This window comes from Oncorhynchus keta, unplaced genomic scaffold (assembly GCF_023373465.1).
Source record: "Oncorhynchus keta strain PuntledgeMale-10-30-2019 unplaced genomic scaffold, Oket_V2 Un_contig_6067_pilon_pilon, whole genome shotgun sequence".
In the NCBI taxonomy this organism is placed as follows: domain Eukaryota; kingdom Metazoa; phylum Chordata; class Actinopteri; order Salmoniformes; family Salmonidae; genus Oncorhynchus; species Oncorhynchus keta.
The window spans coordinates 48,389-59,641 of record NW_026288657.1 but is presented as its reverse complement, the minus strand read 5'-3'; positions in this window follow the sequence as shown (position 1 = coordinate 59,641).

Genomic DNA, 11,253 nt, shown 5'->3' with positions numbered 1-11,253 from the left:
ACAGCCAGGGAAGAGTCTGATACACATTTTGTTAGATAGAGCCTTATACACCGTTAGCCTGGTGTGACTGCTAGCACGCACAGACCATACAGCCAGGGAAGAGTCTGATACACATTTTGTTAGATAGAGCCTTATACACCGTTAGCCTGGTGTGACTGCTAGCACGCACAGACCATACAGCCAGGGAAGAGTCTGATACACATTTTGTTAGATAGAGCCTTATACACCGTTAGCCTGGTGTGACTGCTAGCACGCACAGACCATACAGCCAGGGAAGAGTCTGATACACATTTTGTTAGATAGAGCCTTATACACCGTTAGCCTGGTGTGACTGCTAGCACGCACAGACCATACAGCCAGGGAAGAGTCTGATACACATTTTGTTAGATAGAGCCTTATACACCGTTAGCCTGGTGTGACTGCTAGCACGCACAGACCATACAGCCAGGGAAGAGTCTGATACACATTTTGTTAGATAGAGCCTTATTCTAAAATGGATTACATTGTTTTTTCCCGTAATGACAAAGCGAAAACAGGTTTAAAAAAATATTAGCAAATTGATTTCCAAAAACAAACAGAAATAACTTATTTACATAAGTATTCAGACCCTTTGCTATGAGACTCGAAATTGAACTCAGGTGCATCCTGTTTCCATTGATCATCCTTGAGATGTTTCTACAACTTTATTGGATTGCTTCGTCATTATGGGGTATTGTGACATCATTATGGGGTATTTTGATGTCATTATGGGGTATTGTGACATCATTATGGGGTATTGTGACGTCATTATGGGGTATTATGATGTCATTATGGGGTATTGTGATGTCATTATGGCGTATTGTGATGTAATTATGGGGTATTGTGATGTCATTATGGGGTATTGTGACGTCATTATGGCTTATTGTGTGTAGATTGATGAGTGAAAAAAACTATTTGATCCATTTTAGAATGAGGCTGTAAACGTAACAAAATGTGGAGAAAAAAATAAGATATCTCCAGCGTTACAGACAGATTTAGCCAGGGATGTTTTTATTATGTTAATTCTATTTCAGCAGGGCTGCGGAAATGGTTGGTTAAGGGTTAAGGGAAATCTCCACCCACTGGGACATGCAAAACAAACTCCCGCTCTCACACACATCCTCACCCCACTCTTGCATATGCAGCCTAACTTTGAAGCATTGTAACAAGATGGGAGACAGAGAGCTGGTTTCGAGCACAGGGCGCAACAGTTATTTATTCGCAAAGGACCACAGGAGGAGGCAGGTAGCTGGGTCCAGGGGCAGGCAGAAGGGCATACACAGGAGGAGGCAGGTAGCTGGGTCCAGGGGCAGGCAGGAGGTCATACACAGGAGGAGGCAGGTAGCTGGGTCCAGGGGCAGGCAGAAGGGCATACACAGGAGGAGGCAGGTAGCTGGGTCCAGGGGCAGGCAGGAGGTCATACACAGGAGGAGGCAGGTAGCTGGGTCCAGGGGCAGGCAGGAGGTCATACACAGGAAGAGGCAGGTAGCTGGGTCCAGGGGCAGGCAGGAGGTCATACACAGGAGGAAGCAGGTAGCTGGGTCCAGGGGCAGGCAGAAGGTCATACACAGGAGGAGGCAGGTAGCTGGGTCCAGGGGCAGGCAGGAGGTCATACACAGGAGGAAGCAGGTAGCTGGGTCCAGGGGCAGGCAGAAGGTCATACACAGGAGGAGGCAGGTAGCTGGGTCCAGGGGCAGGCAGGAGGTCATACACAGGAGGAGGCAGGTAGCTGGGTCCAGGGGCAGACAGGAGGTCATACACAGGAGGAAGCAGGTAGCTGGGTCCAGGGGCAGGCAGAAGGTCATACACAGGAGGAGGCAGGTAGCTGGGTCCAGGGGCAGGCAGAAGGGCATACACAGGAGGAGGCAGGTAGCTGGGTCCAGGGGCAGGCAGAAGGTCATACACAGGAGGAGGCAGGTAGCTGGGTCCAGGGGCAGGCAGGAGGTCATACACAGGAAGAGGCAGGTAGCTGGGTCCAGGGGCAGGCAGGAGGTCATACACAGGAGGAAGCAGGTAGCTGGGTCCAGGGGCAGGCAGAAGGTCATACACAGGAGGAGGCAGGTAGCTGGGTCCAGGGGCAGGCAGGAGGTCATACACAGGAGGAAGCAGGTAGCTGGGTCCAGGGGCAGGCAGAAGGTCATACACAGGAGGAGGCAGGTAGCTGGGTCCAGGGGCAGGCAGGAGGTCATACACAGGAGGAGGCAGGTAGCTGGGTCCAGGGGCAGACAGGAGGTCATACACAGGAGGAAGCAGGTAGCTGGGTCCAGGGGCAGGCAGAAGGTCATACACAGGACGAGGCAGGTAGCTGGGTCCAGGGGCAGGCAGAAGGTCATACACAGGGGGTCCAGCAAGGCAACAGTACAGGCAGGGAAAAGGCTAGTAACGTAGTCCAGGAGACCAGGCAATAGGTAGGTAACAGGACATCTGATTGGCTAAAGTACAGGCAGGGAATAGGCAACAAGGCGTCGTTAGTGAGGCCAAAACTATCGAACCATAACTTTGACATGATTTTGTGCTAGAGGCACACGGTCTTCAGCGAAGTAAAGGAGTTCTATGTCAAGGCACAAACATTGACTGTAGCTGGGCTGTGTTCTGCCCTTAAAAGGGTTGTTGTGGAAACGTGTGCTGTAAAAGGTTCCTTGTGTTCCCTTAAAAGGTTCCTTGAGGAAACGTGTTCCCTTAAAAGGTTCCTTGAGGAAACGTGTTCCCTTAAAAGGTTCCTTGAGGAAACGTGTTCCCTTAAAAGGTTCCTTGAGGAAACGTGTTCCCTTAAAAGGTTCCTTGAGGAAACGTGTTCCCTTAAAAGGTTCCTTGAGGAAACGTGTGCCCTTAAAAGGTTCCTTGAGGAAACGTGTGCCCTTAAAAGGTAGGTAACAGGACATCTGATCCTTGAAGAAACGTGTTCCCTTAAAAGGTTCCTTGAGGAAACGTGTTCCCTTAAAAGGTTCCTTGAAGAAACGTGTTCCCTTAAAAGGTTCCTTGAGGAAACGTGTTCCCTTAAAAGGTTCCTTGAGGAAACGTGTTCCCTTAAAAGGTTCCTTGAGGAAACGTGTTCCCTTAAAAGGTTCCTTGAGGAAACGTGTGCCCTTAAAAGGTTCCTTGAGGAAACGTGTGCCCTTAAAAGGTTCCTTGAAGAAACGTGTTCCCTTAAAAGGTTCCTTGAGGAAACGTGTGCCCTTAAAAGGTTCCTTGAGGAAACGTGTGCCCTTAAAAGGTTCCTTGAGGAAACGTGTGCCCTTAAAAGGTTCCTTGAGGAAACGTGTGCCCTTAAAAGGTTCCTTGAGGAAACGTGTGCCCTTAAAAGGTTCCTTGAGGAAACGTGTGCCCTTAAAAGGTTCCTTGAGGAAACGTGTGCCCTTAAAAGGTTCCTTGACGAAACGTGTTCCCTTAAAAGGTTCCTTGAGGAAACGTGTGCCCTTAAAAGGTTCCTTGAAGAAACGTGTTCCCTTAAAAGGTTCCTTGAGGAAACGTGTGCCCTTAAAAGGTTCCTTGAGGAAACGTGTGCCCTTAAAAGGTTCCTTGAGGAAACGTGTGCCCTTAAAAGGTTCCTTGACGAAACGTGTTCCCTTAAAAGGTTCCTTGAGGAAACGTGTGCCCTTAAAAGGTTCCTTGAGGAAACGTGTTCCCTTAAAAGGTTCCTTGAGGAAACGTGTGCCCTTAAAAGGTTCCTTGACGAAACGTGTTCCCTTAAAAGGTTCCTTGAGGAAACGTGTTCCCTTAAAAGGTTCCTTGAGGAAACGTGTGCCCTTAAAAGGTTCCTTGAGGAAACGTGTTCCCTTAAAAGGTTCCTTGAGGAAACGTGTTCCCTTAAAAGGTTCCTTGAGGAAACGTTTGCCCTTAAAAGGTTCCTTGAGGAAACGTGTGCTTTATTAAAAGGTTCCTTGTGGTAAAGACATTGATTAATGTTTTAAACATGTTAACTTTGACAACCCTAATATGTATGATTATAAACAGCATATATATAAACATGTTTCCCCCTCTGATGAGAGTTGGACATATGTGTACATGGTTGTATAACTGAGTTAGTTTCTCTCATTCTTTTAAACTATTAGTATATTTGAGCTGTAAACCAGACTTGAAAGTTGCCATGAGAGAGTTAGTGAGATTGCAGTCAGTCAGTCAGTTAGGAGGTGAGCTGTTGCCGCAGCAACACTGTACAGCCTTCTGACTGTCTCTACGTAAATGTCCCAAATTGCACCCTATTCCCTAAATATAGTGGACTACTTTAGACCAGAGCCCTATGGCACCCTATTCCCTAAATATAGTGCACTACATTAGACCAGAGCCCAATGGCACTCTATTCCTTATATATAGTGCATTACATTAGACCAGAGCCCTATGGCACCCTATTCCCTAAATATAGTGCACTACTTTAGACCAGAGCCCAATGGCACTCTATTCCTTATATATAGTGCATTACATTAGACCAGAGCCCTATGGCACCCTATTCCCTATATATAGTGCACTACTTTAGACCAGAGCCCAATGGCACTCTATTCCCTATATATAGTGCATTACATTAGACCAGAGCCCAATGGCACTCTATTCCCTATATATAGTGCATTACATTAGACCAGAGCCCTATGGCACCCTATTCCCTATATAGTGCACTACTTTAGACCAGAGCCCTATGCACCCTATTCCCTATATAGTGCACTACTTTAGACCAGAGCCCTATGCACCCTATTCCCTATATAGTGCACTACTTTAGACCAGAGCCCTATGGCACCCTATTCCCTATATATAGTGCACTACTTTAGACCAGAGCCCTATGGCACCCTATTCCCTATATATAGTGCACTACTTTAGACCAGAGCCCTATGGCACCCTATTCCCTATATAGTGCACTACTTTAGACCAGAGCCCTATGGCACCCTATTCCCTATATAGTGCACTACTTTAGACCAGAGCCCTATGGCACCCTGTTCCCTATATAGTGCACTACTTTAGACCAGAGCCCTATGGCACCCTATTCCCTATATATAGTGCACTACTTTAGACCAGAGCCCTATGGCACCCTATTCCCTAAATATAGTGGACTACTTTAGACCAGAGCCCAATGGCACTCTATTCCTTATATATAGTGCACTACATTAGACCAGAACCCTATGGCACCCTGTTCCCTATATAGTGCACTACTTTAGACCAGGGCCCGTTTGAGATGCAGTGTCTTCATGTGCTTTAAAAAAACAGACGGTGATAAGACTTGTGGTAACGTCTCTCTAGTCAACAGAAAATGTCTACTGCTTTCACATTGGTGCTGATACTAAACTCCCAATGCAGGCAGCAGCTCACCTTATACACCCTGCTACCTACCACTGATGATAGTAGAGATACCACTGATGATAGTAGAGATACCACTGATGATAGTAGATATACCACTGATGAGAGTAGAGGTACCACTGATGATAGTAGAGATACCACTGATGATAGTAGAGATACCACTGATGAGAGTAGAGGTACCACTGATGATAGTAGAGGTACCACTGATGATAGTAGAGATACCACTGATGATAGTAGAGATACCACTGATGATAGTAGAGATACCACTGATGATAGTAGAGATACCACTGATGATAGTAGAGGTACCACTGATGATAGTAGAGATACCACTGATGATAGTAGAGGTACCACTGATGATAGTAGAGGTACCACTGATGATAGTAGAGGTACCACTGATGATAGTAGAGGTACCACTGATGATAGTAGAGATACCACTGATGATAGTAGAGATACCACTGATGATAGTAGAGATACCACTGATGATAGTAGAGATACCACTGATGATAGTAGAGGTACCACTGATGATAGTAGAGATACCACTGATGATAGTAGAGGTACTACTGATGATAGTAGATATACCACTGATGATAGTAGAGGTACCACTGATGATAGTAGAGATACCACTGATGATAGTAGAGATACCACTGATGATAGTAGAGATACCACTGATGATAGTAGAGGTACCACTGATGATAGTAGAGGTACCACTGATGATAGTAGAGATACCACTGATGATAGTAGAGATACCACTGATGATAGTAGAGATACCACTGATGATAGTAGAGGTACTACTGATGATAGTAGATATACCACTGATGATAGTAGAGGTACCACTGATGACAGTAGAGATACCTACCACTGATGATAGTAGAGATACCACTGATGATAGTAGAGGTACCACTGATGATAGTAGAGATACCACTGATGATAGTAGAGATACCACTGATGATAGTAGAGGTACCACTGATGATAGTAGAGATACCACTGATGATAGTAGAGATACCACTGATGATAGTAGAGATACCACTGATGATAGTAGAGGTACTACTGATGATAGTAGATATACCACTGATGATAGTAGAGGTACCACTGATGACAGTAGAGATACCTACCACTGATGATAGTAGAGATACCTACCACTGATGATAGTAGAGGTACCACTGATGATAGTAGAGATACCACTGATGAGAGTAGAGGTACCTACCACTGATGATAGTAGAGATACCACTGATGATAGTAGAGATACCACTGATGATAGTAGAGGTACCACTGATGATAGTAGAGATACCACTGATGATAGTAGAGATACCACTGATGATAGTAGAGATACCACTGATGATAGTAGAGATACCACTGATGATAGTAGAGATACCACTGATGATAGTAGAGGTACCACTGATGATAGTAGAGGTACCACTGATGATAGTAGAGATACCACTGATGATAGTAGAGATACCACTGATGATAGTAGAGATACCACTGATGATAGTAGAGATACCACTGATGATAGTAGAGATACCACTGATGATAGTAGAGATACCACTGATGATAGTAGAGATACCACTGATGATAGTAGAGATACCACTGATGATAGTAGAGATACCACTGATGATAGTAGAGATACCACTGATGATAGTAGAGATACCTACCACTGATGATAGTAGAGATACCTACCACTGATGATAGTAGAGATACCACTGATGATAGTAGAGGTACCACTGATGATAGTAGAGATACCTACCACTGATGATAGTAGAGATACCACTGATGATAGTAGAGGTACCACTGATGATAGTAGAGATACCACTGATGATAGTAGAGATACCACTGATGATAGTAGAGATACCACTGATAATAGTAGAGATACCACTGATGATAGTAGAGATACCTACCACTGATAATAGTAGAGATACCTCTATGCACACATAAACAAACACAAAAAAATGATGAAAATATAAATTGTCACTTTTGTTCCTCAGAATTATATTTAATAAGCTATTATTGTTATCCTCATACATGTCATATTATTTTACAAAACAGAAAAGTACACCAAAAATACACCCTAGTTACAGTACGTACGTATAGTATGCATCACGATACGTCGGAGGAATGCGATGTTTTACCGTGAATCCCTGACACTTTTACGTTACACAATATTTACATTGTCGTGTTGAGCTAACAACGTGCCTCACTGTGTTGTAGGGCTGGAGGGAAACTGCAGAAAACAGACAGATATCTTTACAGTATTAGGAAGGAAACTGTAGAAAACACACAGACATGTTTACAGTATTAGCATTGAGGGTGTGGGTGCGTTCCTGGAGAGGTTTTTTTAACATCTCAAGCAGCTCATAAATATGACACATATTGAAATCTTCTGAGATGTGCAGCATGACTGCAAAACAGACCACCTGGAACACGCCCAGTGTGTGTGAAGCAGCAGACCCAGACCTTGAAGTCCTGGTGAACTATACAGTATGCAGAGGAATGAGAGACTAGGGACACACAGTGACTGTCTGTAGAGGAGGAGGGACCAGGGACACACAGTGACTGTCTGTAGAGGAGGAGGGACTAGGGACACACAGTGACTGTCTGTAGAGGAGGAGGGACTAGGGACACACAGTGACTGTCTGTAGAGGAGGAGGGACCAGGGACACACAGTGACTGTCTGTAGAGGAGGAGGGACCAGGGACACACAGTGACTGTCTGTAGAGGAGGAGGGACTAGGGACACACAGTGACTGTCTGTAGAGGAGGAGGGACTAGGGACACACAGTGACTGTCTGTAGAGGAGGAGGGACTAGGGACACACAGTGACTGTCTGTAGAGGAGGAGGGACTGTCTGTAGAGGAGGGACACACAGTGACTGTCTGTAGAGGAGGAGGGACTAGGGACACACAGTGACTGTCTGTAGAGGAGGAGGGACTAGGGACACACAGTGACTGTCTGTAGAGGAGGAGGGACTAGGGACACACAGTGACTGTCTGTAGAGGAGGAGGGACCAGGGACACACAGTGACTGTCTGTAGAGGAGGAGGGACTAGGGACACACAGTGACTGTCTGTAGAGGAGGAGGGACTAGGGACACACAGTGACTGTCTGTAGAGGAGGAGGGACTAGGGAGACACACAGTGACTGTCTGTAGAGGAGGAGGGACCAGGGACACACAGTGACTGTCTGTAGAGGAGGAGGGACTAGGGACACACAGTGACTGTCTGTAGAGGAGGAGGGACCAGGGACACACAGTGACTGTCTGTAGAGGAGGAGGGACTAGGGACACACAGTGACTGTCTGTAGAGGAGGAGGGACTAGGGACACACAGTGACTGTCTGTAGAGGAGGAGGGACTAGGGACACACAGTGACTGTCTGTAGAGGAGGAGGGACCAGGGACACACAGTGACTGTCTGTAGAGGAGGAGGGACTAGGGACACACAGTGACTGTCTGTAGAGGAGGAGGGACCAGGGACACACAGTGACTGTCTGTAGAGGAGGAGGGACTAGGGACACACAGTGACTGTCTGTAGAGGAGGAGGGACTAGGGACACACAGTGACTGTCTGTAGAGGAGGAGGGACTAGGGACACACAGTGACTGTCTGTAGAGGAGGAGGGACCAGGGACACACAGTGACTGTCTGTAGAGGAGGAGGGACCAGGGACACACAGTGACTGTCTGTAGAGGAGGAGGGACCAGGGACACACAGTGACTGTCTGTAGAGGAGGAGGGACCAGGGACACACAGTGACTGTCTGTAGAGGAGGAGGGACTAGGGACACACAGTGACTGTCTGTAGAGGAGGAGGGACCAGGGACACACAGTGACTGTCTGTAGAGGAGGAGGGACCAGGGACACACAGTGACTGTCTGTAGAGGAGGAGGGACTAGGGACACACAGTGACTGTCTGTAGAGGAGGAGGGACTAGGGACACACAGTGACTGTCTGTAGAGGAGGAGGGACCAGGGACACACAGTGACTGTCTGTAGAGGAGGAGGGACCAGGGACACACAGTGACTGTCTGTAGAGGAGGAGGGACCAGGGACACACAGTGACTGTCTGTAGAGGAGGAGGGACCAGGGACACACAGTGACTGTCTGTAGAGGAGGAGGGACTAGGGACACACAGTGACTGTCTGTAGAGGAGGAGGGACTAGGGACACACAGTGACTGTCTGTAGAGGAGGAGGGACTAGGGACACACAGTGACTGTCTGTAGAGGAGGAGGGACCAGGGACACACAGTGACTGTCTGTAGAGGAGGAGGGACCAGGGACACACAGTGACTGTCTGTAGAGGAGGAGGGACTAGGGACACACAGTGACTGTCTGTAGAGGAGGAGGGACTAGGGACACACAGTGACTGTCTGTAGAGGAGGAGGGACTAGGGACACACAGTGACTGTCTGTAGAGGAGGAGGGACTAGGGACACACAGTGACTGTCTGTAGAGGAGGAGGGACTAGGGACACACAGTGACTGTCTGTAGAGGAGGAGGGACTAGGGACACACAGTGACTGTCTGTAGAGGAGGAGGGACCAGGGACACACAGTGACTGTCTGTAGAGGAGGAGGGACTAGGGACACACAGTGACTGTCTGTAGAGGAGGAGGGACCAGGGACACACAGTGACTGTCTGTAGAGGAGGAGGGACTAGGGACACACAGTGACTGTCTGTAGAGGAGGAGGGACCAGGGACACACAGTGACTGTCTGTAGAGGAGGAGGGACCAGGGACACACAGTGACTGTCTGTAGAGGAGGAGGGACTAGGGACACACAGTGACTGTCTGTAGAGGAGGAGGGACCAGGGACACACAGTGACTGTCTGTAGAGGAGGAGGGACTAGGGACACACAGTGACTGTCTGTAGAGGAGGAGGGACTAGGGACACACAGTGACTGTCTGTAGAGGAGGAGGGACTAGGGACACACAGTGACTGTCTGTAGAGGAGGAGGGACTAGGGACACACAGTGACTGTCTGTAGAGGAGGAGGGACTAGGGACACACAGTGACTGTCTGTAGAGGAGGAGGGACCAGGGACACACAGTGACTGTCTGTAGAGGAGGAGGGACTAGGGACACACAGTGACTGTCTGTAGAGGAGGAGGGACTAGGGACACACAGTGACTGTCTGTAGAGGAGGAGGGACTAGGGACACACAGTGACTGTCTGTAGAGGAGGAGGGACTAGGGACACACAGTGACTGTCTGTAGAGGAGGAGGGACTAGGGACACACAGTGACTGTCTGTAGAGGAGGAGGGACTAGGGACACACAGTGACTGTCTGTAGAGGAGGAGGGACTAGGGACACACAGTGACTGTCTGTAGAGGAGGAGGGACTAGGGACACACAGTGACTGTCTGTAGAGGAGGAGGGACTAGGGACACACAGTGACTGTCTGTAGAGGAGGAGGGACTAGGGACACACAGTGACTGTCTGTAGAGGAGGAGGGACTAGGGACACACAGTGACTGTCTGTAGAGGAGGAGGGACTAGGGACACACAGTGACTGTCTGTAGAGGAGGAGGGACTAGGGACACACAGTGACTGTCTGTAGAGGAGGAGGGACCAGGGACACACAGTGACTGTCTGTAGAGGAGGAGGGACTAGGGACACACAGTGACTGTCTGTAGAGGAGGAGGGACCAGGGACACACAGTGACTGTCTGTAGAGGAGGAGGGACTAGGGACACACAGTGACTGTCTGTAGAGGAGGAGGGACTAGGGACACACAGTGACTGTCTGTAGAGGAGGAGGGACTAGGGACACACAGTGACTGTCTGTAGAGGAGGAGGGACTAGGGACACACAGTGACTGTCTGTAGAGGAGGAGGGACTAGGGACACACAGTGACTGTCTGTAGAGGAGGAGGGACTAGGGACACACAGTGACTGTCTGTAGAGGAGGAGGGACTAGGGACACACAGTGACTGTCTGTAGAGGAGGAGGGACTAGGGACACACAGTGACTGTCTGTAG